The sequence below is a fragment of the Plecotus auritus genome, assembly GCF_963455305.1.
Source record: "Plecotus auritus genome assembly, chromosome: 12".
Classification (NCBI taxonomy): Eukaryota; Metazoa; Chordata; class Mammalia; order Chiroptera; family Vespertilionidae; genus Plecotus; species Plecotus auritus.
Genome location: NC_137778.1, coordinates 11,479,396 through 11,507,164, shown reverse-complemented (window position 1 = coordinate 11,507,164; position 27,769 = coordinate 11,479,396). Strand labels below are relative to the sequence as shown.

The window sequence follows — 27,769 nt, the reverse complement described above, 5'->3', positions numbered from 1 at the left end:
GTGAGAGGGCTTTTGGGAAAGAGCAGCCGAGTCAGGCTCTCACTGCGTGGCCGCGGCTCCTGCGCAGCTGCTCACCTGCTCGCTCACTCCCTGTTCCCTGTGCACGGGGGCTCCCACTGCAGAGAGCTTGCGGGGCCGGGGGGGGGGGTGGAGGCCTGGAGACCCCCACCAGGGCTGGGAGCAGAGGCCACCTCCCACTCTGTCACCAGGTATGAGTCCTGGGCTGCAGCATACCCAGCCCCTTGCCGCTTCTCTCTCGCTCTCTCTCTCTCTCTCTCTCTTTCATTTCCTGAATTTTAAAAAAATATATATATTTTATTGATTTGTTACAGAGAGAAAGGAAGAGGGATAGAGAGTTAGAAACATCGATGAGAGAGAAACATCGATCAGCTGCCTCCTGCACACCCCCTACTGGGGATGTGCCCGCAACCAAGGTACATGCCCTTGACCAGAATCGAACCGGGGACCTTTCAGTCCGCAGGCCGACGCTCTATCCACTGAACCAAACCCGTCAGGGCCATTTCCTGACTTTTTTAGCTGTTTCCACCCCAGGTCAGGACTGGGAGAGGAAGGCCCTCTCCACTTCCTGTCTCATCCTGTTGTTCTGTTTCTCGGTTCACTGGGAGGGAGGTTAGCGTTCAGACATTCGGGGAGGTTCCTGGTGGGTTGGCATGAGCTTTCTCCCCCTCAGTGATCCAACCTGGATCTCGTCCTCTGGCTCGTCCTCCCCTCAAAAGGGAGGGGTCTTTCTGGGCTCTCCGCTGCTTCTCCTTCCACCAACTGTGCCGGCCGGCCTGCGAGAGCTGACCCACTTGTCCTACCTCAAATGGAGGTTTAAATTGGGACCTTTAATCTGTAAGAGGCTTACAGCCTGTCGGCACCCAGCTGCTCTGGACATCCATGTGGGCAACCTCGGCTTTGCCTGGCTGGCTGCTGCGGTTGGGTTGAGTGAATCCTGGGGGTCGGTGGCTTCATGGCAGAAGCCACTAGTCACGTGGCCTCCCTCAGTGAGGCCTGCGAATAGCAGGTTCCCGGGGAGCAGAGTTGTTTGGCCAACATTTGTTTTGCTGCCGGCACTTACACACAGGTCCTGGGAGTGGGTGGGTGGGGTCTGTCTCTTGGGATGGAAAGAGGCGGGGTCTGTCCTAGGAATGAGGGGGTGGAGAGTCCAGAAGCCCATGACCTTCAGTACTGGTCCTGCTGCTCCCGGACAGAGCCTGGCTCCTTGCTCATGTGCAGTTAGCTCTGCTGGCTCCACATGGGTTTTCATTCCACAAATAATCTTTATTAATCAAGGGCTGTGTGTCCGGTACAGTGCTGGGGGCCATCAGGGACAAATGGAAACATGAGAATGAGGGCCTCCCCCAAACGGCTCATGGTCTCTTTGAGGAGACATAGCAAAGCATTCATTTATCCCACAGGCAGAGACTTATTTGGCTGGTAGCTGTTCCGGGTAGCAAATGACACAGTTCCTAAGTTCCAGGCACCGGGAAGTGTTATTGGAGACCTGAGAAGGACGCAGGCCTTGGGTTCCCAGAGCTGGGCCCTGATTGGTGGGGTTTAGAAGGATGGGGAGAGAGGAGGACATGGAAGGGGGAGGCACAGTGTGAACAGAGGACGGGAGAGTGGGTGGTCCTCGTAAGCACAGGGGCTGTGGAGCCTCGTCCCCTCCCACTTCTTGGAATAGCCCCACTTTCAGTCCGGGAGACGCTTCGTCCTTGGACAGCACAGAGAGAGCTCTTGGGTGCCCTCTCTCTTCTCCTCTTTATCTTATAACAACGCCGCTTATGATTCCTGACGTTTATGGAGCACTCACTGCTGTCACTGTTCCGTGGGCCTTATTGTCTGGTGAAGTCCTTGCTCTCACACAGGTGTTCTGTATGGTCATGTGCATTCTCCAGTTGATGCCACTGAGGCCGAGAAGGTTAAATAACTTGCCTCAGGTCACATAGCAAGGACCTGTTTGGGCCAGGAATCCTCCCCCTGCCCCACCCCCACCCCCACCCCCACCCCTGGCAGACTGAAGGCAGACGCCCATGGTCTTCACCTACTGCTCCCCTAACTTGTCTCAACATTGGAATACCAGAGGAGCTTTTAAAATTTTTCCAAAGCCTGGGCCAACTACACCCCAGTCCAATTTCATCACAGTTTCTAGGGGGTTGGGACTTGGGCATTCGTTGTGTGTGTGTGTGTGTGTGTGTGTGTTTAATTTTCATTACAGTTTACTCCCAGTATTGTTTTGTATTGGTGGTAGGTGTACAGCATCATGGTTAGACAAAGTGTATTCCCACTACCCACCTGGCACCATACATGGTTATTGCAATACAGCAGTTGTTTTTGAAGCTTCCGGGGTGGTTTCAGTGTGCGACCTGGTTTAGAAACCACCATCATCACCTCTGAATTTGAGCGCCTGTGAATATTTGACCGAATACATTTCGATGGGGGGCCTCCCGAGGGCGTCTTCGGGTCTCCCACCATTCCACAGGGAGTCACTCCAGCCTCTCATCAAGGGAGCGGGCAGGCCCACCCCCACAGACAGCATCTGGGACTCCTCAAGAGTGGAGCCTGGGTGGGGTGGGGTGGGGTGGGGTGGGGTGTGCTCCTGGGATCTGTGTCCCCTTTCCTGTCTGGGTGCCGCCTCGGGGCAGAGCCTGCTGGCCGGGCCTAGAGACCTCCGACTGGTTTCTCACGTCTTCTGCTCCCCGGGGCCCCTGGCTTCAGCGGGGAAGGGAGAGGTCACAGGAGGGCAGATCTCTTCTGGACAAGTCGTGCTCCTCTCCGCCTGTCCCTGCCTGAACCTGAAATGGACACGAAGAGCAGTGTCATTTCGGTGACTTGGGAACAGCACTAAATTTAGCAAAACTGTAGCTGGTGGGGGGCCGGCCCGTCGTGAGCCAAACCCAGCCCCCGGTGGACGAGATTTATAGTCAGCCACGCAGCCAGCGGCCTCGACTCTGCTGGGGCAAGTCTGTGGTGACACAGGTTCGAAAGCCCAGGAGCTTGTCAGCCTGCCCCTGGCTCTGCCCCTTCCAGACTTGGCTCCGCCCACTGCCCATTGGGTTGGGTCTTTCCACCTGTCCCTCCTTCGCGTGTCTGGAATGTCTCCTGTTTCTTCGCCTTGGCCTGCAAATTCTTCTTTTTTGACCAGGGTGCCTGCCTTGGTTTCCAAGGCCCTGCAGAATAAGACCTGAGCTTTGGTAGCTTTTTCTTAGAGCATCTGGTATCCTAGGAAACCCTCTGGTCAAGGCTGATGCGTGGAGCAAAGGGAACAGTTGGGATAGTCAGTGGAACAAGGTTTTGAGGGTCTGAGATGTCTGTTGCCTCCTCCCAGAAATGTAACCACGTACATGGTGTTTGTATACCCAGCCGTCGACATGAATTAGGATGTGGGGTGGCTGTGGTGGGGCTGTGAGACTGACTTTTGATAGTTGGGGGTTTCTCTGGTCAGCTGTCTTTTGATGTGGGCCGTATCTGGGAGGAGGTGGATTTTGCGGAATTGGAGACAGAACGTCTTTCCCTCCTGGACCTCCTCCTCCCACTTCTCGGATCTGATGGTGATGGTTTGCTTGGGGAGCTCTGTTGCTTTAATCCCCGAGGACATGATGACCAGGCTCTGCTTTCTTAGCCCTTTCCAACATGGATGATCACACGTTGGCCAGGGCTGGGGGTCTTGCCTCTGTGAGACACGATTTGTTCGTCTAAGGCAGTGGTTCTCAGCGAGGGGCAATTTTGCCCCAGGGGATGTTTGGCAACCTCCGGAGACATTTTTGGTTGTCAGACGGAGGAGTGTTATTGGTGTCTAGTGATAGAGGCCATTGATACTGCTGAATATCAGACAATTCACAGGGCGGCTCACCCCACAACGAAGAACTATCCCATTCAAAATGTCAGTGCTGAGCTGAGAAACCCTGCTACAGGGAAACAGTCTTGTAGAAAAGGCCCGGAGAGGTCATCTCATCCAGATCCCTGCTTCTGTTGGAAATGACTTACGAGCTGTCTGGCCACTGCTTTGTCCCTCCGCCCCCCTGCCTCCCCTGTCCTCAGCATGTACGGTGTCTTATGAAACTGTGTGTCGGTGGTTTTTTCCTAACCTCATATGGTACAGCTTCCCGTGTCATCCCAGTTCAGTCATGCTCGATGCAGTGGTGTCCCTGTAGCTATGAGGTTGGCATATTTAGATGTTGATGCATCTGATAGGGACTTTAAGGGCAACAGAAAGGCCATTCAAGCAAAAGTGGAAATGAGAGGAGTCTAGCCTGCAGCGGTTTCCTTCATTCTCCCTGTTGCTGAGGTGTTTGCTCTGCCTTGCAGAGCGGAGTTCCACTTGCTAAGTTCTCTGAAATGCAGGCAACACATACTCGTTGCCCTGGAGAACATGATGTTGCTTTCCAGACAAAACTTCCAACCTGTTGCCAGATACCTCAGCAGCCCAGGGCATCTCATCTGCCGGCACCATCCGCCTGCGGTTGGTGAGGCTCTTTAAGGCCAGAAATGAGAAGTCTTCCAAAGTGCGGGGCTTAGCTTACTCTAGATCAGGGGTGGGGAACGTCCGGCCCGAGGGCCATCTAAGAACTGTGAAATCATTTTGTCTGGCCCTGCCAAGGCATTAGGGGCGAGTCATTAAATGTTTGACCAAATATAGCAGGCTCATTTTTAAGTTGATAATTTTGTATGGCCTGAGAATGATGTTACAAATATGCAAATGGCCCTTGGCAGAACAAAGGGTCCCCACCCCTGCTCTAGAAGGGGGGAGCGGGGGAGGGAGTAGCTACGTATGGATTCTAGAATGCACTGGCTTTTTACATTTCAGGACCAACTTCAAGGTTCTTCCTATGTGGCCTCGCTACCTGGACTCTTCAGTTGTGATGTCACAGTGAAGGCGTGAGCAGACCTGTGTGAGGTGGGAAAGAAGAGGTGGTGGCCATGCCGTCAGAGGAGCTTGCAGGGCAGAAGGCAAGGTAAGGCCAGGCCGCCTGGGCATTTGACATCCTCACCCCCTGCCCCTGACAGTCACTCAGTTTCCATGAGTGACACCAGTACTTTTTTTTTTTTTATGAGTCGAAGGATAAATACAAATGATGTTGGGGTTACCTTTTTTGTTTTTTAAATTTTTATTTAAAATTTTGAGTTTTCTGTCTTCCTTTGTTGGTGGACATCATGGGGTTGGGGGCTGATTAGATTGGCAAATCCTGATGTTCACTGCTTCCTTTGTTCCGATGTAAAGGACTAAGATGATGGTTGTGGGCTCAGGAGCCAGGTTTTAGGTTACTGCTGTCTGAGTTGGCTACTAGGGCAGGCAAAACCAGAAGCCTCCGAAGTCCTGTTCAGTGATGGTAAACATCTGAATGGATTGGATTGTACTGATGAATGTGTGTATATTTAGCAAGTCACACCCAATAGAGAAAGAACCGGCTCGCTCATCCCGCCTGCAGGTCTGAGCCCACCCTGGGGTTACATCCTCTTACTCCATGATCGGCTGAAGTCACTTCCTTATGTACCCAGGGCTGCCCACACCCAGCCACTATTTCCTGCACTGGGTCAGGAAGTCAGATCACACCCCTCCGAACCTCTCGGTAGCTTATAGTTATCTACAAGTGTTCGGAGTTCTTTTGCCTTGGTCTCTGAGCCTCCTTAACTTAGTTACCATCTTGCTTCCAGATCCTGACTTTGAGTCCCTGGCTTCTGCTTGGACTTCCTGGCTTCCAGGCCCAGAGTCACTTCAGTGCTCTGGCAGCTACTGGAAACGTAAGCCCTGGGCTGCTGGTTTGGAGCTGTGTTTTCTGCTCCATCTTCTTGATTTTTACTCCCTCCCCTTTTGGCCCACCATTTTTTTTTTCCTCATTAAAATAAGTTGTTTCTCAAAATTACTCCATATTGCAACATGCATCTATAAAACCCAAATACATTTTCAGACTCAGCCTCCTAGAACATAAAGCTTGATAAATTAATTTCGAGTGTTGAAAATGTGTTTATTTTATATGGTTTTAAAGTTTTAGAGAGTAAGATCTCTGCTATTTATGGAAAGGCAGTAGGAAAGTGATCAGAAATGTGTCTTAGATTTCATGGAGGCACTAAAATTAAAATCTGTTGGCAACAATCCATTTGGATAAACCCATTTTTCCTCATTTAAAAAAAATCTTTTTTATTACCCCCCCCACCCCGAATATTTTTTCTTAACATATAATACATACAGAAAAAAAAGTGAACAAATCCTAAGTGTTTCGCACAAAATGTGCACAATCTGTAAGCAGCTTCCAGGTCAAGCAAAGAAATAGAACATTACCAGGCCCCCTCCTGCCCCCAAATGCCTTGCACTTCATTCTAGTTGCTAACCACCCTTCCAAGGGTAACAGCTATTTCAACTGCTAGAGTTACAGAGGTTTTGCCTGCTTCTCAACTGTGTATAATACGGATCACACAGTGTGTTCTCTTTTGTGCCTGACTTCTTTCACTTATTATTTCGTGACATTCATCCATGATGTGTGTCATTGTAGTTTCCCGTTCTTGTGGCTGTGTAGTATTCCATTTTATTAATAGACCACAGCTTATTGTTCGTTATATGGTTGATGAATGTTTGAGCTGTGTACAGATTTTTGACTATTACAAACAGTGCTACTATGAATATGTTTGAATATATCTCTTAGTGAATGAATATTTGTATTTCTGTACATACACACATATGTATAAGTGTAGATATGTTTGGCATAGGTAGATAATGCCAAAGCAGCTGTACTAATTATACTACTACTACTAGCAATGTAGAAAAGTTCTGGTTGCTCCCTGTCCTTGCTGATATTTGGTATTACCGTTTGTTTTCATTGTCCTCATCCTGGTGGGCATGAAGTAATATTGGACTTGGTCTGAACTTGCATTTTCATAATATTGGCTATTTGTGAAGTGCCTCTTCCGATGTTTTGCTCATTTTTCTATCAGGCTGCCTGTCTTTTTCTTATTGGTTTGTAGGAAGCCCTTCATATATTGTTGAATATGTGTACTGCAACTATTTAACCTCTCAAAAGCTTTTGGTAGCCATAACTTTAATGACATTCCTCAGGTTAACCCATGTGAAAGCATTAGGATTCTACGTGACCTCACACAGGTATCTTTATTCGCAATGTTGGTGTTGCAACTTCATTCTGTTTGTCAGTACTTATCTACAAAGGCACTATTGAGATATTGGTTGTGTAGGGTGGGACAAGGACTTTTTAAGTTCTTGGCATAGTTAGGTCACATAAAAATAAAAATTACTGATGTTCAAGTGCTTGCTATGTGCCATACACTGTTCTAAGCATTTTACATGGACGGTCTCATTTATTCCTCAGACAACCTTATCATTTAGTGACCGTTATTCCCCACTTTCAAGTGAGGGGACCGAGGCTCAGAGAGGTTTTGTAATTACTGAAGGTCGCGTAACAGATTCTTGCCGCAGAGCTCATGCTCTGTAACCATTGTGCTGCATAGAACATTGGCATTTTATCAGAATGCCTGAAACAGTGCCTGGCACGTAATAAGTGCTCAACAAATACCTGTGGCGTGAACGACTTTGACTTGGATGAAGTCTTCCTTGAGTGGGGAAGCCTGTTCTGGCGGCAGAGGGCCGCTGATATGAGAAGCAGTTGTGTCCCATCGCGATGAATCTCTTGCCTAGACAGTGCCTGCCATGGACTAGACATCATAGTGGACATTTGTGGAGTGAACGACTCCATCACAGGCAGATTGGAAACCCAGCTTGCAGCAGGGTGAACTCAGAGGACACTGCAAGGCCCAGGGCCAGGACTGGCACGTCAGTAGGGGCCATAGTGACAGCCCAGCGAGAAGCCAGAGTCCAGCCAGCAGCATCCTTGTTGCACAGCCACCAGGAAGCCCAGTTGGTGGTAGCAGAGCAGGGTCCACTGCCAGCAGACGGGCTGTCCCCGTTACGGGCAGTCAGGTCAGAAGAGGTCCCAGCACCAGGGCAGGGCTGGCAGAATCCAAGGGCAGGTAATGCAAAGTCACAAGGTTGCAAGCAGGACAAGTTCAGGCCGGCAGGAAAGAGAGCCAAGGAGCACTGGGAGGGAGCCGTGGCCCTGGCTGGTTCTCCTCCTGAAAGAGGCCTTGCTACTCCGGCTGCTGAGTACCTGCAAGGAGCACGCCAGCCTCAGGCCGGGCAGGGGAGGGCGAAGCAGAGACTCACCCTGTGCTAGAGCCAGAGGGAGCCTTCATGAGGGTCCCGTCAGACTCTTCCTACAGCGGGCGAGGGGATTAAAGCTCGTGTGCGAGGTCACTCGGAGCCAGGGGTGAAGCCGGCATTGGAACCCGGCACTGCTGAGTGTCTTCCCACGTCCTCGCGTTTGTCTAGCCAACATTAAGAGCTGATGGAAATGGTGATTCTGGGAAGGAGGAAGGACTGAGACAAACGCTTTAAAGAGGAAGATGGAGAGGACGTGGATATGGGGGGAGAAGAGGATGAGGTGTCCGCAGGACAAGCTGGAGAATGGCAATGCAAGGGATGGGCATTGGGGACGGAGCTTCTGGGATAGCAATCACAGTCTCGCCTCCAGCATGTAAGCTCCATGAGGACAGTGTCTTCTTCACTGTAACTGAAGCAATCAATTACATCATCACCATCCAACTCCAGAAGTCTTTAGATCTTGTAAAACGTAAGCTTTGTAGCCATTACACAGTAGCTCCCCATTCCTCTTCCCCTCCCCCTCCCAGCCCTGGTAAGCACCATTCTACTTTCTGTCTTTACGAATTTGACTACTGTAGGTACCGCATAAAGGTGGGATGATATTGTTTTTGCCTTTTTCTGAGTGATTTATTTCACTTACCACGTGCTTAGGTTTATCCATGTTGTAGGATGTGTCAGAATTCCCTTCCATTTAAAGGCTGAATAATGCTCCTTTCCGTGGCTGTCCCCCATTTTATTTACCCATGCATCCATCGATGGCACTTGGAGCGAGAACTTTTACATGGTTTACTGACCAAGGACTAGAACAGATCCTGGCTTTGTAGGTTCTCAACAAGTAACTGCTGAATGGATTTTAGTCATGTTGAGCATGAGGTGACAGTAGGATACCAAAGTGGGCTGTCCACCAGCTGTTCCAAGATGCCTGGGGACTAAAGGAGAGGTGAGGGATGAAGTTAGAGGTGTCAGCGTATCCCAGGACCCAAGGGGCCTGGAGATGGGAGCAGGGGCCAAGGCTTAGCACAGGTGGGAACAGCCATGAAAGATGTAGGAGAGGTGGTCTCAGGGTAGTGCCCTGGACTTAAAAACAGGACAGGATTTAAGAAGGGGGTGCTGGGCAGCCAAGTCAATAAGGATGTGAGGTCTGAGGAAGGAACCACTGAGACTGGCAAATAGTAATGGAGCCAAGACTTGAACTCGGCTGAGTCTGACGTCATTGTTGACCTTGGGAAAGACATTTCTGTAGAGTGGTGGTGGAAGTATGGGCCAGAACATGGGGTCAGGGAAAACATGCCTGAAACAGCGGCCTATGAAATGCTAGGTACCAGGAGTAGCAATAGGTGAAGCAGCAGCAGAGAAAGACCATGGAGCACAGATCATTCTAAGGCAGTGGTTCTCAACCATCCTAATGCCGCAACCCTTAACACAGTTCCTCATTTACAGTTCCTAACTGTAATTTTGTTTTCCGATGGTCTTAGGCGACCCTGCTAGCGGTTCTCAACCTGTGGGTTGTGACCCACACGTTGAGAACTGCTGCTGTAGAGCCTAAGACCATCGGAAAACACAGATATTTACATTACGATTCATTAACAGTAGCAACATTACAGTTATGAAGTAGCAACGAAAATAATTTTATGGTTGGGGGTCACCACAACATGAAGAACTGTATTAAAGGGTTACGGCATTAGAAAGGTTGAGAACCACTATTCTAAGGCTTTATGGAAGTCATGACCTTGAATGTGGCCTTGACATATGGTTGGGCTCTAAGCTAATGAAGAGGAGAGAGAAGGGCACCTCAGGCAGAGGAAACAGTGAGAAAATGGGCTTGGTGAAAGAATGGGGGTGTGCATGGGGACAGTAAGGAGACCAGATCACTGAGGCAGAGGATAGGTGGAGGGAGTGGGAAATATGGTTGGCACTCCTATTATTTCCTCTGGAAAGTTGGTTAGGAGAGGGTGATTGGGTCGCTTGAGTAATCTACATGTAAACACGACATCTAACATAACTCAGTAGTCATATTTATAATTACTGGACACCAAAGAATCCTCAGGGTGACCCGTTGTCCTATAAGTGTCGTAGAATATGACCTGGTTGCACGTGACAGACACAGCTGGCTCTAAGATGCCTGGCTGTTTCTGAGTTGTAATTCTAGAGAATGAGAGCCTCCATTCAGTGTAACTGGCATTCCCTGAACTCCCACTGAGAACCCTCTCAGGTGCTGGATATGAAGATGAAAAGGTTGAGATCTACAAAGTAAGAGTTGAGCCTGAATGGTCCCTCTACTTACCTGAGTCTTAAAGACTTTCTGCAGAACCTGGGGAGCGGTTGGGGAGAAGACTGAGAACATGGATGCCACGGCTGCCACCATCTCACTCTTGGCAGCTTCTACGTCAATGCCAAGCTGCCGACACTATTCCTTGGGGCCAGGCAAAAGTGTACTCTCAGACATATCCCCTTCTGAAGAAGCAGTCGGGTAAAGTCTTGTGTACACCCACCAGGTGGACCCCAGATCTCAAGGAAATATTCAGCAATGGCTTTGAAAGATAATATCCAGCCAACTCCCCCAAATCCTGGGACTGGATTTATCTCAAGGAATAAATGTCTGGAATTATTTATTTCAAGGAAAATGCCTGGAGCGTTCCCACAGGATGTCGACAAAGGATCCAAGCGTGTGGAACGTGAATCCTCCATACAGGGAACCAGTCAGATGCCGCCCCCCAGGGCAGGAACCGTGGCTGAGAGCGTGAGGCAGGAGAGGCCTTGCCTGCGTCTGAGTACCAGGGCTTCCCTGGCAGCGCCAAGCAGGTAGCATCACCGACCTGCCTCCAGCTCTCGGAGATGCTGAAAGGGAAGCCCAGGCGCTGAAGGAGGCTTTGGATCTCTATAGGCTGGTGCCTGTAGCATCTTGGGTACCACTGTTTGCTCCAGCCACACAGCCGTTACCTTAGCATCCATCCTGGCCTGGCCCGGCACCTCAGAGACCAGGTTTCAGGGCGCCTTAGGTACAAACAAAAACATCCTAGCGACAGCCACACTCATCTAGCGTTCACTGTGATCCAGGTGCTGTTCTAACTAGTCTCTATGTATTAACTCATGTAGGCCGCCTAGTAACGCTGGGATTGTGTTTGACAGGTGAGGAAACAGAGCCACAGGGAGGTAGACTGTCTTTTCCTGAGATCACTCAGCTAGTAGCAGGTGGAAGTCACAGTTGAACCCATCTGCCTCCAGAGCCCGTGCTCTTTGGGGAAGGCAGCCCCAGCGGGATGTGTAGGAGCCACCAGGGGCCAGCAGAGAGGTCAGCTGCTGACCAGGCAGCGTCCTGGATCCGGTTTCTCCCTGCTGGAGCTGGCTGCCTCCGCGGCTTCAGGGAGGGGACTGCTGCCCTTCGGCATTACCCAAGCCTGCCAGGAGGATTAGCCTCTTCCTCGTGTCAAAACAAGCCAAGCAGGAAGAAAACCAACAAACAACTCATGACTTCCATCCAGCACAGAGAGATCTGCAGCCTCTCCAGCGGGAGGAACACCGACTGCGGAGGCCCAAATGTCCCCGGTCGTGTGCTAGTCGTAGACGCTGAGAGCGTTAGCCATCAGGACACAGCGGCCTGGCCCTCGAGGCGCTCAGTCTCCGCAGCGGCCCACCTCCTCTGCCCCCTGCGGTACACCCTGTGAGATGTGAGAGGCCCCGGCTGTCTCCCCAGATCTGCCACGAGCCAGCTCTGGGACCGGGGGCAATCCCAGTTTCCCATCTGTAGGATGATGAGATTGAACTTGAGCCCAGGCTTCCAAAAAATGTATCTTTTTGCTGCTGTGAACCATTTGTTTTCCAAAGAAAGCGTTGCTGATAGGTGCCGAAGATGAAACAGTTAAAAGCAGAGGTGTACATTTTCAAAAAATAAACAAGGAAGAAAAACCTTCGGCCTGCCAGACTTCTCTGTGAATTGTTCCCTGAGCCTACACAGCTCTGCGTTCATGCTTTTCTGCACATCACTCCTTCCTCCCCTCATCCCCCCCCACCCCCCCCCCGCCAGCATGGCCTTAGCTCCTTCCATTTGGATCGAAAGTTCTGGATTCCTCAGGGCCCCCACAGCTTCTGTCTCCTTCGAGGAGCCTCTTTGCCTCCAGTGAATCTTGCACCCTCCCGGTTTCTATTGCATCTGTTAACTGTTGCAATCATCGGGCCCTCCCAGACTGTCTAGTGGTGGCTTAAAATAATTTATAGAAGATATTTGCATATATGCATGATATTTACATATATTCAAATGGCACCTATTTCCATATGCACTTATATGTATGTGTATAGACAGTGTTTATTTTTTTTTTGAAGGCCATGTCTTTGTGTTCCCCCAGCACCTGGGACATAATAGGCCCCCAGTAACGTTTTCATTGTGAGGATCACTCCCGAGCATCTTGTCCATGTCAGGTACTCGGTAAATCCTAGTGTCAGATGATGGCACGATAAGGTGTGTTTTGTACCTGGCAAGTGCTAGATCTGAACCTCAGTTCTGCCATACCAGGTGTATAGCTTTGGGAAACGTCCATGTTCTCCTATCTGTAAGGTGCATAAGATAACGCATGCCTTCTACAACTATTTACTTATTTATTATTATTTTTTGTTAATCCTCACCCGAGGATATTTTTCCATGGGTATTTCGAGAGTGGAAGGGAAGGGGAGAGACAGAGAGAAACATCGATGAGAGAGAGGACACATCGATTGGTTGCCTCCCACACACGCCCTGACCAGGGCTGGGGATTGAGCCTGCAACCGAGGTACATGCCCTTGACCAGCGTCGAACCTGGGACCCTTCAGTCCACAGGCCGATGCTCTATCCACTGCCAAACCATCTAGGGCACAAGTATGAGTGCCTGCTGTATTCTAGGCATTGTTCTAGGCCCTGCGGACTCAGCAGTTTACAAAGCAGACAGAAGCCCCTGTCCTCATGGAGCTTACATTCCAGCCAGTTTCAGGAAGACGCTGGAGGAGGAGGTGGAGGAGGAGGAGAAAGGCCCCCTGGGTTGGACTGAAGGGGCAGCGAGTCTCCATCCTCCCTCCCCACCCCAGCCACACCTCAGTTCCCTCATCTATAAAATGGGACTGGCTGGTAATAATTGCACTCATGTCATAGGGGTTGTGAGAGGATTAAATGAGCCTGTAAAGGGTTAAATTAGTAAGTGCCCTGTCACTGTTAAGCCTAGATTACCTGCCACATTAGTGTCGTGTTGATGGGCCTGTTTGATTGGTCCTGTGGCCTCCTAGGAGCTCACTGTGGGTATTAGGTATTCCTGTGGTCTCATGCCCAGCAATGCCTGGTACATGGTAGGCCTTCGGCAAATACCATATGTGTTAAGACAGTGGTTCCCAATGTGGGGCACATGCCTCACAGGGGAGCAATTTGATTTTTAAGGGGGGCGTTTCGAGAAGTAACAGTGAATTTTTTGCATTTCTTATGGTTCTAGGGCCCTCATATGCAGTATATAAATATATATTGTGCCATATTTATGCATTTTAATTCTCTGTTATATGTTTTGAAACTTTATTTGCTATTTTTTCATATTATTTTTTTAAACAATTTTTTCGTGATTTCTCCCTCAGTACTTCACCTGTCCTTTCATTCTTTTATTTTTCTCTTTCATGGATGCCATGTTCTTTGGAAGCTCGTTTAGACCAAGTTAATGGCCTTTTAGGCTTCCTCCACGTGAATAAGAGTTCGCTTTTTGAATAATAAGAATTATATGTCACGGGGGTGGGGGAGGGGATCAGGATATTAGATATACTTGGGGGGGCATGGCCAAAAAAAAGTTGGGAACCACTGTGTTAGGAGAATAGTGACATCCGGGTTTGGGCCAAGGTGGGGGAAGACTCGCCATATGTGGAGGCCTATAGGAGGGATATATACGCAGGATCAGAGGGTGCAGTGAGGGAGAAGAGGAAAGTGAGGTTGGAGGGGTAGGTTGGGACCAGGTGCTGGGGGGCCTTGAACACTAGAAGAATGCCTCAGCGAGGCATTGGGGAGCCATGGGAGGCTTCAGAGCAGGGGCAGGCCATGCATGTCCAGCATTTCTGGGAAGATGCCTGTACAGGCATCTGGACGGGACTGGAGAAGAGAGAGTCTGGAGCTAGCAAGGTGACCGGGGAGGTGGCGTGTGGCAGGCAGCATGCTATCTGCTCTCCCCTCCCTCCTCTGCACACGAGGAGCCAGGCCAGCCTGTGCGACCCTGCCGGCTCCGGGCCCTGCCGGCTCCAGGCCCTGCCCTGGTCTGTTTGCATCCTACTCATTCTGACACACCTTTCTCAGGTTGCCAGGCTACCGCGGCCCCTGCTGCAGGAGCCCTTGTGCTCGGGTGCCACTTCATTCCCCCCCAACCCCCCTCCAGCCTCTGTGTGTCTGCGCGTTATTATTTTCATCTGAAAGTGAGAAACAGGGAGGCAGCTGGAAGTAGGCCATGCGCTTTTATTTGCTCTTCTCGCCTAGGACAGGCATGCTCCCAAGCCCTGGGAGCAGAGGCTGGAGCCCCGGGGGAGGGAGGTGACAGGCGGGCGGTGGAGGAAAGGCCGCCGCCCCAGAAGGCAGGGTGCGCAGGCTGGCACAGGCCCGCCCGGCCATCTTGCTGGTGGCCACGCCTGCAGCTCGGCCATCAGGACAGCGTGCTGCTTCAGAGGCGCCGGGGTTGGGAGCCCCCCTGGCAGGAGGGACAGGTCCCGGCCCTGGTGCCCTCGTGAGCCATGGAGATTCATTGCTGCCCATGGCACTGAGCTCCTCGCTGTCTGCAGCCTGTGTGTCTGGGCAGCTGTTCGGGAGCCACGATGGCAGGAGAAAGGACGTGGCTTCTCTCTGGTCCCCACTCTACAGAGGCAGTCAGAGTCCAGGAGGCACCGTGCTTCCTGCCTGGGCAGCGGAGCTTCATAAAAACAGCTGCCATTGACCGAGTGTTTATTATGTGTTGGCCAGTGTGCTAGGCGCTTTGCATACATCATCTCATTTCATCCTCATGGTCACCACTTGTCACAGTGTTATTAGCACTGTTTTATGGATGAAGAACTGAGACGAGATGAGGTGGGTGACCTTGCGCGGGTCACACAGCCAGTCCGAGCGCTCCTGAGTCCCAGGCCACGGCCGTCCGTCCCCGAGCTCTGCCACCTGGCACCCCGTGGGCACCCAGAGCACAGGACTTAGCAGATGGAGGTCCTGGGGTCCGTTTGTTGCTCTGCTGATGACTAGCTGGGCCATCTTGGCCAGCTCCCCCTCTTCTCATTTGCTCATCTGTGAAACAGGAATCATTGTGTGTCTTTCATAGGACTTCCAGGGGGAGGACATAGGCTAATGGTCATAAAACTACTTTGTACACTAGAAGGAGTTATACATACCTCACAGCTCACTTATTTTACTTTTTTCTTTTATTTTTTTCCATCACCATTTATCCCCTCTATGCCCTCTGCCAACACCATCTATTAAATCTCATTTAAATGAGTCAATAGTAAAATCTCATTTTAAAAATATTTATTTACAACAACAGCACATGTGTGATTGCCTTTTTTTAAGGAAACATGCTTGGTCCCACCTTCATACGAGGGGTCGTCAAGTGTGAAATGGGGACGGGAGTTGGGGGAAGTCTCCTAAAGGGATGATGTTGCCAGGTTGCCCCTCACAGTGGTTGAAAGTCTAGTTACTGGATGTGTATTGTTTCGCAAGCGGCTCAGTTCCTGGCCTGTAGAGTGGAGGTGGAGATAGCACGGGCCTCACAGCACCCCCGTGAAGGTGGTGTGAGCTGTGGTCCATGGAGGGCCCTGAGCACCAGGCCTGAGGAGTGTGTGGCGCTTGCTGAATGCTGAGGTCCACATTTATGATGATGAGGATGCTGTGTGGGCAGGTAGAAGGCAAGGGGTGTTGTAGTTTGGGGGCTTGGTCGCATCTGAAGGCTGTTTCAGAAGAAGGACAAGGGGGTCATCCATGTCTAGTGGAACTGAGGGCTGAGGTCACAGGGCAACCTTGGGAGGAAGCCAGGCAGACCCCTGTTAGGGCTTTAAGCCACATGAAGGCTCTATTTCTCTCATTCCTCATCTCCCAAACCTGGGGGTCAGTGGGGTCAGTGGGTTCAGGGCAGCAGGGGAGGGCGGTAGCCTCTGTCTGAAATCCTCCTCAAAGCCCCAGGGACACGGCCGGGTCCGAGAGGCGCCTTGGCCAGAGTCCAGCTTGGGCCTGAGCAGGGGGCAGACCTGCAGGCGGAGGAGGGGTGCGTTCCACCGTGTCGCTTGCCTTCCACGTCTTGGCCAAGGAGCAAAGTTTGCTCCCCAAGGGTTCCGGCCGCTTTTTAACTTGTTACTTGTTCTGTGTGTGAGAGAGAAACGTGAGCCTGGGAGCCGGAGTGGGGGCCGCTTGCAGGGACACCTGGGTCTCTTTCCTGCGCGAAGGTGACATGATATCTCCGGGGATAGATAGCCTCGTGGTCGGTAGTGGTCAGTCAGTCTCTGGGAATTTTGTGATTCCCAAAATGAGAGGCAAACCTTGAGATTCCGGATGTGTAGACGCAGGCCCCACAGAAGCTGCCCCATGTCTCCGTTCCTGTGCTCATCTGTCCTTTCAGCCACAGCCGATCGCCGGGAAGGGAAGGGCAGGGCAGGGCCATCGCGGGGCCTAAAGGGCGGTGCGACGCGGGCCAGGCTCACACGCAGCTTCCTTGCCGTCAGGCTGTTTTGTAACTGTTCCCAAATCATGTTAGCTCCGGAAGCTATTTTAGGAACTGCTTTGGTTCTGAACCATATCTTATATTTAATTTTGATTCTCTTTCTCCTCCTGTCCTGGATTCAGGAGCCGTATCCACAAACACTGTGTGCCGGGCGTTGCCCTAGGTGTGGGAAGCGCTTCGGTGAACGGAACAGGCTTGGGAAGAGCTTGTTAAGGAACTAGAGCCCGTGCCTGGAACAGCCTCCCGGGATGGAGGGCCTTCTCCGGGCGTCACCACTCGTGTCTCAGAGCGCCTGTGGGAGCCCGTGGTACCTGTGAAATGCCTGGAGCCAGGCCCAGGGCTTTTCCTTGGTTGGGGCCTGTTCATCCTAACAGTGAGAATTCCAGCCCAGCCCCGGAGGCCCTTGAAGGCGGGCAGGCTCCGGCTCCCCTGCCTCCCCAGGGCTAGGGATGGCGCTCCTTTGCTCCCTTCTCCCCTTCGTCCGTCCGCTAGGTATCAGGTGAGGAAGGCGGACCATGCTTTCCTTAGCCCAGACCTAGGAGCCACCAGGAGCCAGGAGAGTGTCTGGCCCTGGATTCTCCGGTGGGAGTGGGTTTGGCGGTGCCTTCCCAGCTAGGAGATGAGGACAGGTGATTTCTGTCCCCTCCATTCTCAGCCTCAGTGGGGCCACACGGAACAGGAACCCGCACAACCGATCCCCAAGGTTCAGAGTTGACATTGCGCTGTTTTCATGCCACAGCCAGCAACCCTTCGCTTCCTCCAACCGGAGGGGGAGGGGGTCGCTGGTGTTTGTGAAAGCGCAGGTCACGTGTCCCTTGGATATTTGCTTGGGGACCCTTTCCGGAAGCTGGAGTAAGAGGAGGAAATATCAAACTCTAGAACAAGTTCAGGGTAGGACTGCTGACTTGTGAAGAATGGTTAAAACATGGGAATATTTACCCCCGAGAAGGGAGGATTTTGGTGGAGGGGGTTTGATGGGCACAATTTTGTGTATTTAAAGAACTGTCACGTGATGTGGGTGTCCTTCTTCCTCTGTGGCACTCCACAGGGCTGCTCTGGGGCCAGCGGGTCACAGTGACCTGGAGGCCAGTGGTGGATGCATGGAACCGGCTAATTTTCCCACCATTTGAGCCTGGGAGGATGTGAGGGAGGGAGGATGGGCGAGCCTGTGAGGTAGGGAGCTCCTTCCGTGGGGCCGTAGTGCGCACAGGCAAGCTGAGTGGCCAGCACACGGGGGTGCTAATGATAAAAACAAGAGTAATAGCCACCGCTCACTGAACACTGTGTTCTCGGCAGAGCTTTACTCGTGTGGACACATTGAATCCTTACAACACAAGGGGTATAGAGGGCGTATTTGCCCTACTTTATAGACAAGGAAATATAGGCTGAAAGATGAAGTCACCCCCCCCCCTAGGGTCCCCCACCTTGGCCGTGATCCCAAGGCCGGTCTTGTATGGAGGAAGATGAGGCCAGCTGACCTCCACAGGGGCTCGAAAGGCCCTCCCTGGCAGGTCACCCTGGCCCATTTGGATGGAGTTGGGCAGCTCTGTTGGGTTTGGGGAGAGTTTCTGCTCTCGGGTGACTTCACTGTGGGTGCTTCTGCCTGGCCTCCGGGTCAGTGGGTGGGGCTCTGCCGCAAAGGTGCTGGCTGCCACTGAAAGGCCTCTCTGGGGAGGTGGCTGGGGACTCCCAGGCTTACCTCAGCATCTCAGCTCCTCCCCTCCTGTGTCCTCTGATCCCCTGGGGGCTTGGGGCTCTCAGAAGCACCAGTGGTGCTTCTTTCATGTCAGCCTTCCCAGAGCATCTTTTTTAAAATATATATATTTTATTGATTTTTTACAGAGAGGAAGGGAGAGGGATAGAGAGTTAGAAACATCGATGAGAGAGAAACATCGATCAGCTGCCTCCTGCACACCTCCCACTGGGGATGTGCCCGCAACGAAGGTACATGCCCTTGACCGGAATCGAACCTGGGACCCTTCAGTCAGCAGGCCGACACTCTATCCACTCAGCCAAACCGGCTAGGGCCCCAGAGGCATCTTGACTGGCAGCACACTCAGCCTGCAGGTGTCCCCACCCAGCTCTGCCTCTCCAGAAGGGCAGACTGGCGTCGGGGTGCCATGACCTAGGCAGGTGGCAGGACTCGAGCTGTCTTATTTGGGGGGGCCAGGCTGGGATTAAGGAGCCCCCTGTCCTCCTTGTGGATTCCCAGGTCACCAGCCTCTGGTGACGGGGAAAGCCCTGCTGGCCAAGGGCAGGTTCTAAGAAGACCACAGACACAAGATGGTCCCCAAACACTTTTTTTAAAAAAAAAAAACCCTCACCCAAAGATATTTTTCCATTGATTTCTTAGAGTGGAAGAGAGAGGGAAAGACAGAGAGAAATATCAATGTGAGAGAACACATCAGTTAGTTGCCTCCTGCCTGCGCCCTGATCAGGGCCCGGCTGGGGTGGATTCTGCAACCAAGGTATGTGCCACTGAGCCAAACTGGCCAGGGCCCCAAACACATGTTTTTGGAGTAAATAAATACCCATTCTTGCAGGACTCACGTGTTTTCTCAGTGCTCACCTTGACCCCTGAAGATCTTGAAGTTTTCAGAGGGAGAGTGTTGGAGAATGGCGGGGTGCTCCTCTCACCCCAAACTACATGGCATTGGGGGGAAATCTTCTTTCTGTTTTTTAAGGCACAACTGTTACCATTGCTCTGGTTTTGGGGAAAGAACAGTGACCCCAGAGGCCTATGCCAGACCCTAACTTAAGAATAACGACTGCCTGCTGGTCCCAAAGGGCTTCAAAGGGCTGAACCTTCTAGGATGTTTGTCCGACACCTTCCCTCTGTAAATCAATCAGGGACTGACTGCCTCTCACCCCCACGATTTTGGTAAACAACCCCTCCCCACACTCCAGCTTTCTGTAGGTACAGGATGTTTTCATGTCATCAAAGAATTTTGTGGATCCTTATTTTCGTCAAGGTTTCAATATAAAGTGCATCGCAAATATTGCCCCAGAATCTGACATTAAATACATTAAATACGATGTTTTAGACTGCTCCCAGCCCCTCCCACCCAACAGGTGAAAGTCTCATCCCTCGAGGCCTAGTCCCTGCTCCAGCCCCTGACGAGGCTGCCCTTGCTGGAAGCCCAGATTTGCACCCTGGTGTGCCCAGTGTCCCCGGTGTCTTGCGTCTTCCCTTTTCGGCTGTGGGAATGGACAGGGGCATGCCCCTGCGTGGGGGAGAGGGCAGTATGGAAATTACAGCTCCAGTCAGAGTTGTTTGGGGAACCCCCTGTCCTGCTGGTGTTGGAGACTCTTGCTGTCTAGATGTGACTCAGCTGAGCAAAGCAAGCGTTTGTTCCAGAGCAGGAAAGAAACTCCATTTTTGAGTCACATGGTGCAACTCATGTGGTCACACAGAGGTCAGTGCAGCCCATGACTCATCAGCTGCCCAAGTTCTCTACCCTACAGACAGCTCCTCCTCCCAGAGCTTCGATCCCTGATCAAGAACAAGAACCCCAAGAGCAGTCAGTGTAATATCTAAGGGTTCCAGCCTGTGGTTGGGGGTGAATGGCAGGACCCTCATTTCCCCGCTCCCGGCCTTTGGCACAGGCCGCATCTTTCCCCGCACAGGATGGTGTAGCGCTCTCTTCAGTCCGGCTCACATGGCCCAGCCACACTCCATCTCCCTGGAAATTATTTCCACCCAGTGACAAGGCCAGGATTTCAAGAGCAGCCAGCCAAGAGGCACGCTGCCTTCCTCCCCGAGTTCCAAGAAGACTTTGTCCCCCTGTGCTGTGGGCAGCACTGGAAGCGCTGGTCCAGGGGCTTTAGTCAGTGGAATGGCCATGTCCACTCAGCCCCAGCCCATCGTCAGAATAGCAGGTGCCAGTCCCCTTGCAGCCTGGATTTTGCTCGAGGCTAACTTCCGCTGGGGCAGGAACTTGGATTTAATGACCAGTGACCTAGGACAAGATAGACGTGTCGGCCTCTTTCACTTTCTCAGGAGGTGACAGGAGCTAGCTTGGGCAGGACATTTTGGAGCCTGGATTTTTTTTTTTTTTTTTTTTTTTTGTTCTTGTTGTTAATCCTCACTCAAGGATATTTCTTCTATTGATTTTATTTTTTTTAGAGACAGTGGGAGGGAGGGAGAGAGAGAGAAACATTGATGTGAGAGAGACACATCGATTGGTTGTCTCCCGCATGCACTCTGACTGGGGCCAGGGATCGAGCCTGCAACCGAGGCATGTGCCCTTGAATGGAATCGAACCTGGGATCCTTCAGTCCAAGGGCCACCGCTCTAACCACTGAGCAACCAGCTAGGGCTGGAGCCTGGATTTTTGGCCTCCGTGGCTGACTGACTCAGTCTGCCCGAGAGAAAGCTCCTGCTTACAAATATTCCATCCCAGGCCTGACCTTACCCCCAAACAAACATGCCCCATCACTCTCCCATCTCTACACGGCCCATATTCCACGTGGAGTCTCCGTGGGTGCTGGAGTTCCCTTCCACCCGTGCTGGGAATTCAGGACTTGACGGCCTTCTCTCCTCTTCCTCCCCCTGCAGTCATGGGAGGCCCGTGTGCTCAGGGCCAGCGGCTGCCAGGCCACTTACTGTCTGCTGCCTGGCTCCAGCTCCCAGTCTGAGGCGGCCTTTCGCGTCAGCATCTGCATCTCACCTCTGCCAGGACCTCGCCTCCAGCACAGGCTGTCCCCAGCCCTTGTCTCTCGGATTTTCACTTGGCACGTGGCGCTGTATTGTGTCCTTGGAGTGTTTGCTGTCCCTGCTGGGCCTTGTTTCACTTCAGCTCAGCAGCCCGGGTGGACGTGCAGTGGTCCCTCGGGTTGGGGACTTGCTGGGAACAAGTCAGTGGCTCTGGGGTCGTTGCTCCAGGAGACGGCCGAGCTGCGGCCTTTCAGGCTGACCATAGCATGGTCATTAGTGTTGATTGGAGCTGTTGACGGCATGTTGTTCTTCAGGAACCTTCTCCCCATGGAGACCATCAGACTTTTAATCTATGAGTAACATTTCTGACCCCCTCGACCCAGCACATTTTCAGAATTTTTCTGATTATATATATTTGTGGATTCTGTGTTTTTGTTTCTTCTTTCTCGCCAAGTGTTTAACTGACCCAGCCATTTGACTTTTACTTGATGTCTCTAACCGTTTTTTTCTCCAAACTCTTTCTTCGTCTTGGGCCTACCACCTTAGTCTTGTCACTACGAAGCCAGGTGTGGCTGGGCCTGGTTAGTCCTTGGATGGAAGACAGAGAATGCCAGGTACTGTAGGTTTTTCCAGGGGTTGGTAGGCCTTTCCTTCCAGTGCATGACATGATACCAGGTACAAAATCATCATTGCCCATCACTGTTGTCATCATAGTGATAGCTGGCATCAGTTAAGCATTTACTTTGTATTGGGCATTGTGCCAAAGGCTTCCGTATCGCATAATATCCTCATCAAGAAAACTAGGAAGTTTGGAGGAAGCTGAAACTAGAAACTTAGATCAAATAAGTTATTCGAGTCTGTATAACTAGTAAAGACGCTGAATTAGAATTTAGACTCAAGCCTGTCTCATTGTAGAGTCTGAGTTTTTATACATACACATATATATAACATATATATTAATAATAAAAAATATACAAATATATGTATATATTTGTGCAGTAGCATTTACTCACTTAATGTTTGTTGAACAGCAAGATTGCTCCAATAGTCTGCCTGGTCTCCATGGTAACACTAATTCTGATGTGGATAACACCAGCACTTTTGGAATACTTACAGTGCTAGGCTCTGTGCTAGGTGGCAGACATCAATGAACCTATTTAACCTGCACAGCTCAATGGAGAAGAGTTTCCCCATTTTGCAGATTAGGAAACTGAGGCTCAGGAAGGCTGAGTTAACTTGTCCAAGGTCTCACAGCTACAGTATATATTTAGGACTTGGATGCAGTATGAGTCTATCCTCTTGATCACTGTGTTAACTACCTACAAAAACAAGACTCCTTTTTACCTCTGCCCCGTTCTTCTTGCTACCCATTCCTCAGTTGGCTTGCTTCTTCTTTGTTTGTCCCTGCTCCTTGTATTCTTTCTGAGAGGCCTTGGCTGACTATTTCCTGTCCACATTGAACTCCTTTTGCAAAACTGGCTCTTTGATTTATATTTTCTTAAACTTTACTTGCCAAATCACCTGATTGAAGATTAGTGCTCCATAATACATCTATTTATCTTATTTCTTTTTTTTATTTTTTAAAAAATTTCTATTGATTTTAGAGAGGAAGGGAGAGGGAAAGATAGAAATATCAATGATGAGAGAGAATCATCGATTGACTACCTCCTGCATATCCCCGGATTGAACCTGAAACCCGGACATGTGCCCTTACCGGGAATCGAACCATGACCTCCTCCTGGTTCATAGGTCGATGCTCAACCACTGAACCACACCAGCTAAGCATTATCTTATTTTTGACCAAAGGAACAGAACAAGGAGCTCAGAAACAGACCCATGCACATCTGGATACCTGAGCAGGGGCCACTAATGAGCAGTTCGGAATGGACAGTCACTTTAATCAACAGTGCTGCTGGGAGCGTGGATATATACAAGGAAAGAAATGAATGACCGCTCCCTCGCATCACACACAAAAATACATATCAGAGAGCTCATCAATCTAAATGCCCAAGTTAATACAAAGTGAAACTTCATCTACACGATAACATAGAATATCCTCATAACTTTGAGTGGCCATACATTTCTTAAAGAAGACACCGAAAGCACTAGCTATAAAGGGGAAGACCGATAAGTTGATTGACATTAAAATGAGGAACTTCTGATCATCAAAAGTCATGAATAAACGAGAGAAACGAAGCAGAGTGGAGATGCAGGCTGCACCTATAACTGGCAAGTGGATCTGATTCCAGAACGTATAAAGAATCCATAAAATCCATACGAAAAAAGAATCCCTTCCCTCAAAATGGGTCAAAAGAATGCCCCATCCTTACAAATTGTGGGTTGTATGTGGTGTTCTTCTCCCAGTCTCAGGTTCTAAGCAGCCGGCCCTGATCACGGCACAGCCTGGTGGCTGGCCTGGGGAACTGTCTGGTCCCGTGGTTCTTGTTCTCTTCCGGTGTGTGTGGCCCCGGGCCCTTCCTTTCCTAGTCCTGCTTCACTCAGCTGTTTATTTGGCCAAGGTGCCTCTTTCTCATGAATACATTTATACACACACACACACAGATATAGATAGATAGATCTATATATAGATATAGATATCTTCCTCTTTTCCTTGGGCTTGTTAATTTTTGATCAGCTGTTTTAAGAAGATTTCTCCCCGGCTTTCCCCAACCCCCCACCTCCTCTTTCATTTCCCTTTTTGTACCTCCTTGTTTAGCCTAAAAACGTGTGGTCGTAAAAGTTATCCTAAAATATTTGAAAGCCTTTGGGGGAGTAGGCTTGTTCTGTGGGCCCCGGAGGCAGAGGGAAGACCTGAGGCTGGTAGATAGGACCTGGAGAGGCCGTTCCCTTCAGGTTTGTTCCAGTTGTGGGACCTCCAAAGGTGGGATGGGAGTCACTGGTCAAGCAGAGGCTAGGCCAGCCTTGGGCAAACTACGGCCCGCGGGCCGGATCCGGCTGTTCTATCCGGTTCTCTTGCTCTCCCCTCCGCTCCTTTACTTTGAATTTATATTAGTTCACACAAACACTCCATCCATGCTTTTGTTCCGGCCCTCCGGTCCAGTTTAAGAACCCTTTGTGGCCCTCGAGTCAAAAAGTTTGCCCACCCCTGGGCTAGACCACACCAGGTCTAGGACATGGTGTTGTTTGTGGAGGGCCCGGTGCCGTGGACGGGCGGCTGGATTATGATAAGCCCTTCCGGTTTTATCAGCAAAGCCCTGGACGGACCCTTTGGGGATGCTCAGAGCAGCACCTCTCAAGTGGGAGACTCGTTTGTGCTCCTGCTGGGTCAGGCTGGGCACAAACACCAGACCTTTAATGAGGTAATGAATATTTAAAAGATTCTGAGGCACGCTCTACCGCAGCCCTCAACATAGAACCGGTTGACAAGCATTGAGCCGAAGGTCAAGGGTCCCTGGTTTTGGTCTGTGTCATTCTTTCCTCCAGTAGCAGCCTCTGCGAGGCAGTTTCCTATTCCGTTATACTCTTCTTTGTTTCTTTATTTTCTTTAAATCCTCACTCTGGCAGTGACTGCTCTTATTTTTCATGGCAAATGTATCGTATTTCGGACCCATTACCAGAGCAGACAGACTGGGAGGTGTGCAGGTATGTTTTGGCGTTTAAAACTTTGGACGGTGTTTAAAAAATCCAGAGTTTAGCCCAGCCGGCGTGGCTCAGTGGTTGAGCGTTGACCTATGAACAGGGAGGTCACGGTTCAATTCCTGGTCAGGGCACATGCCTGGGTTGCGGGCTTGATCCCAGTGTGGGGTGTGCAGGAGGCAGATGATCGATGATTCTCATCATTCATGTTTCTCTCTCTCTTTCCCTTTCCCTTCCTCTCTGAAATCAGTAAAAATATATATTTTTAAAAAATCAAGAGTTTAATATAGTAAATCTGGATTTCTGCCTTCTCCTGAATGGGGTGATCTGGGCTCCTGGGGTCCCATCCCCAGCTGGTCCCCCGCAGGCAGGCTGGGGAGAGGTTGCTTGTGAGGAGAGGACCCTCCTTCTACTTGGCACATCCCCCCAGCGGCTTCACCTTTCTTACCTGCCTGCCAGCCCACAGGCATTTGCGTTTGCGACATTCTGACGAGACTGAAATAGGCTTTTGTGGGCTGTCCTGGCAACGCAAACAATATTGTTTAGTATATTTCAATGGGAAAACGAATATCCGCTTTTAAAGAGCAGAAATATCAACAATGCAAATTTGGGGATGCTGACAGGGTCCTCAACTAGCATGGTATGTCTTGAGGTGATGGCCTCTGTCTTACTGCTGCGTGTGGCTTAGCACCTCATCGGAACTTAAGAAATGATGTTCTGAGCGCTCGAAGTCTGCCCTCCCAGGCGGAGCCCAGAAACACCTTGTCCCTGTGGGCCTGGGCCTGTCAGTTCCTCCCGAGACCGCATCGGCCTGATCTCTCTGTAACACCCACTCTGGCCCTAATACTGGTGTGGAGTTTGGGATCGGTCCCCTGCCCAGCTCCCCTGTCTGGAGAGAAACAGTTTCTCTCTGGATGAAAGCTCCTGTCCCTGTTGAGTGGGTCCTAATGAGGAAATGAGAGGACGTAGAGGCTGCCCCACGCCTGCACTCCTGGCTGATGCCAAACGGGAGTCTGTGGCAAGGACAGGGTGCTTGCATTCCACACCCTGGACAAGGGCTGGGTAAAAGTTCAGCTCATTCCCTTTAAAGAAGAAAAAAAAAATCCTTCGTCTTTGGCACTGCAAAGTTTTGACCCAGATCCGTCAGAGGCCACGGGGAGCTCGCGGTGTTGGGAGAGCGGGGCTGGTTTCCGAGGCCTGTAGCTGCAGAGAAGCCCAGGAGCACCAGTGGCCTGCTGGGTTGGAGTGGAAGCCCTGCCTTTGCAAGTCTGCCCCGGCCCAGCCTCCGTAGCCCCCCGAGTGTGGCGGGAGGAGCCAGCCCCTTCTCCTCACTCACAAGTTATCTCTACCCCCCGAAGTCAAACACGGCACGCAGCACCCTGTAAAGTCGCTTCCTGGTAGGCGCGAGCGTGCTTGCTAAGTAAACATCCTCCCCTGTTTTTTTGGAACCAAATTCGTTTCTGCTTCCTGATCATCCCATTTGGGTGTTTCTGTTCTCGGTGCCACGCAGAATCAAGTTAACAGAAGAAAGAGCTAGAACTGGGCAGAGGCACCTAAAACGACCGTTTCAGTCCTGGTGACATGGTAAGAACGGTGATGGGGTTGTGGGAAGAGAGAAGGAGAAGACTTGGGTGAAGAGTGAAATCTAACAAAACCTTCCCAAACACAGGACTTGCCATACTGCTTTGCACGTCAGAGTCGGTTCCGGCTGAGCCCCTGAGACGGGGACCTTTCTTTGCATTTACCCAAGCTCAGTGACTGGCACAGTGACCTGCAACCTCTGTGGCTGTGAACGGCCCTCCTCTGACCCGAACTTGCTCTTCCTCCGTCTCTCATGACTTATTTGCCTCTTCTTTCTCACTCCCACCCACCCGTGACATCCCCATCGCCATGGCAGGGAGCAGCCACGTCATTCACCGGGTTCGCCGGGTGATGGGCCAACTCTGCGCGGAGCCCTCCTTCCCTCTGGTTCTCTGTCCCAGAGCAGGAGGCTCCCTGGCAGAGCTCAAAGCCCTTTGTTTATTTGATCCTGGGCTCTTGGATAAATCAGGAATGTCCTGACATGAACTTAGGCATGTTTTTCTTCCGTGGAAAAGGAAACTCCGGCAAATGGTATTTAAGTAGGCAGAGGACCATTCCGGGGGGCTTGCTCTAGTGCCATCAAGGCCGCATTCCTTTGGTCATCAGACCAGAAGGTAACTTCTTCATTGGCATGCTCTACCCTGGAGCCCAGAAGGTGTGAATTTGAAGCACTTTGCCCCCCGCTGGGAGCCTGGCACCGATGCTCTGGGCTTCTTTGAGAACCGCGGAGTGCCATGGTCGTCTTCCAAGTGGTCTTCTTGCTGCGTGAAACCGTGGCCCAGGGTAGTTGCTTGAGGAAGGCTGCCGGGGAAGCAGGGTACGGGGTGACGTGGCTACCTGGCCTCTCTTTCTCAAGCCATCTTCTTGGGAGGGGCAGGGTTCTTGATGTGAAGTACTTTATGAGTCACCTGCACCAGGACTGAGTATCTCTCTCACTTCCAGTCAGGTCTAGCCTTGTATGGTGCAACTGGTTGTCAGGAACCTTTTTGGGTCTGGATTCTTTTGATGTGGTGGTGTGGGGCCCAAGACCCCTTGGGTCTGCCTAGGTATACAGGGTCCAGTGATAGCATCGGAATTGTTCTGGAA

General features: G+C 51.1%; 1 long non-coding RNA gene across 1 annotated transcript in view; it reads left to right on the top strand.

The window, feature by feature from the left end:
• The window catches only part of LOC308237679, a 59,183-nt gene that overhangs the window by 17,611 nt on the left and 13,803 nt on the right, over nucleotides 1-27,769 (top strand). Inside the window, exon 3 of the long non-coding RNA XR_013959452.1 lies at nucleotides 4,811-4,958. This is a non-coding gene — a long non-coding RNA (uncharacterized lncRNA). The remainder of the gene's footprint in view (nucleotides 1-4,810; nucleotides 4,959-27,769) is intronic.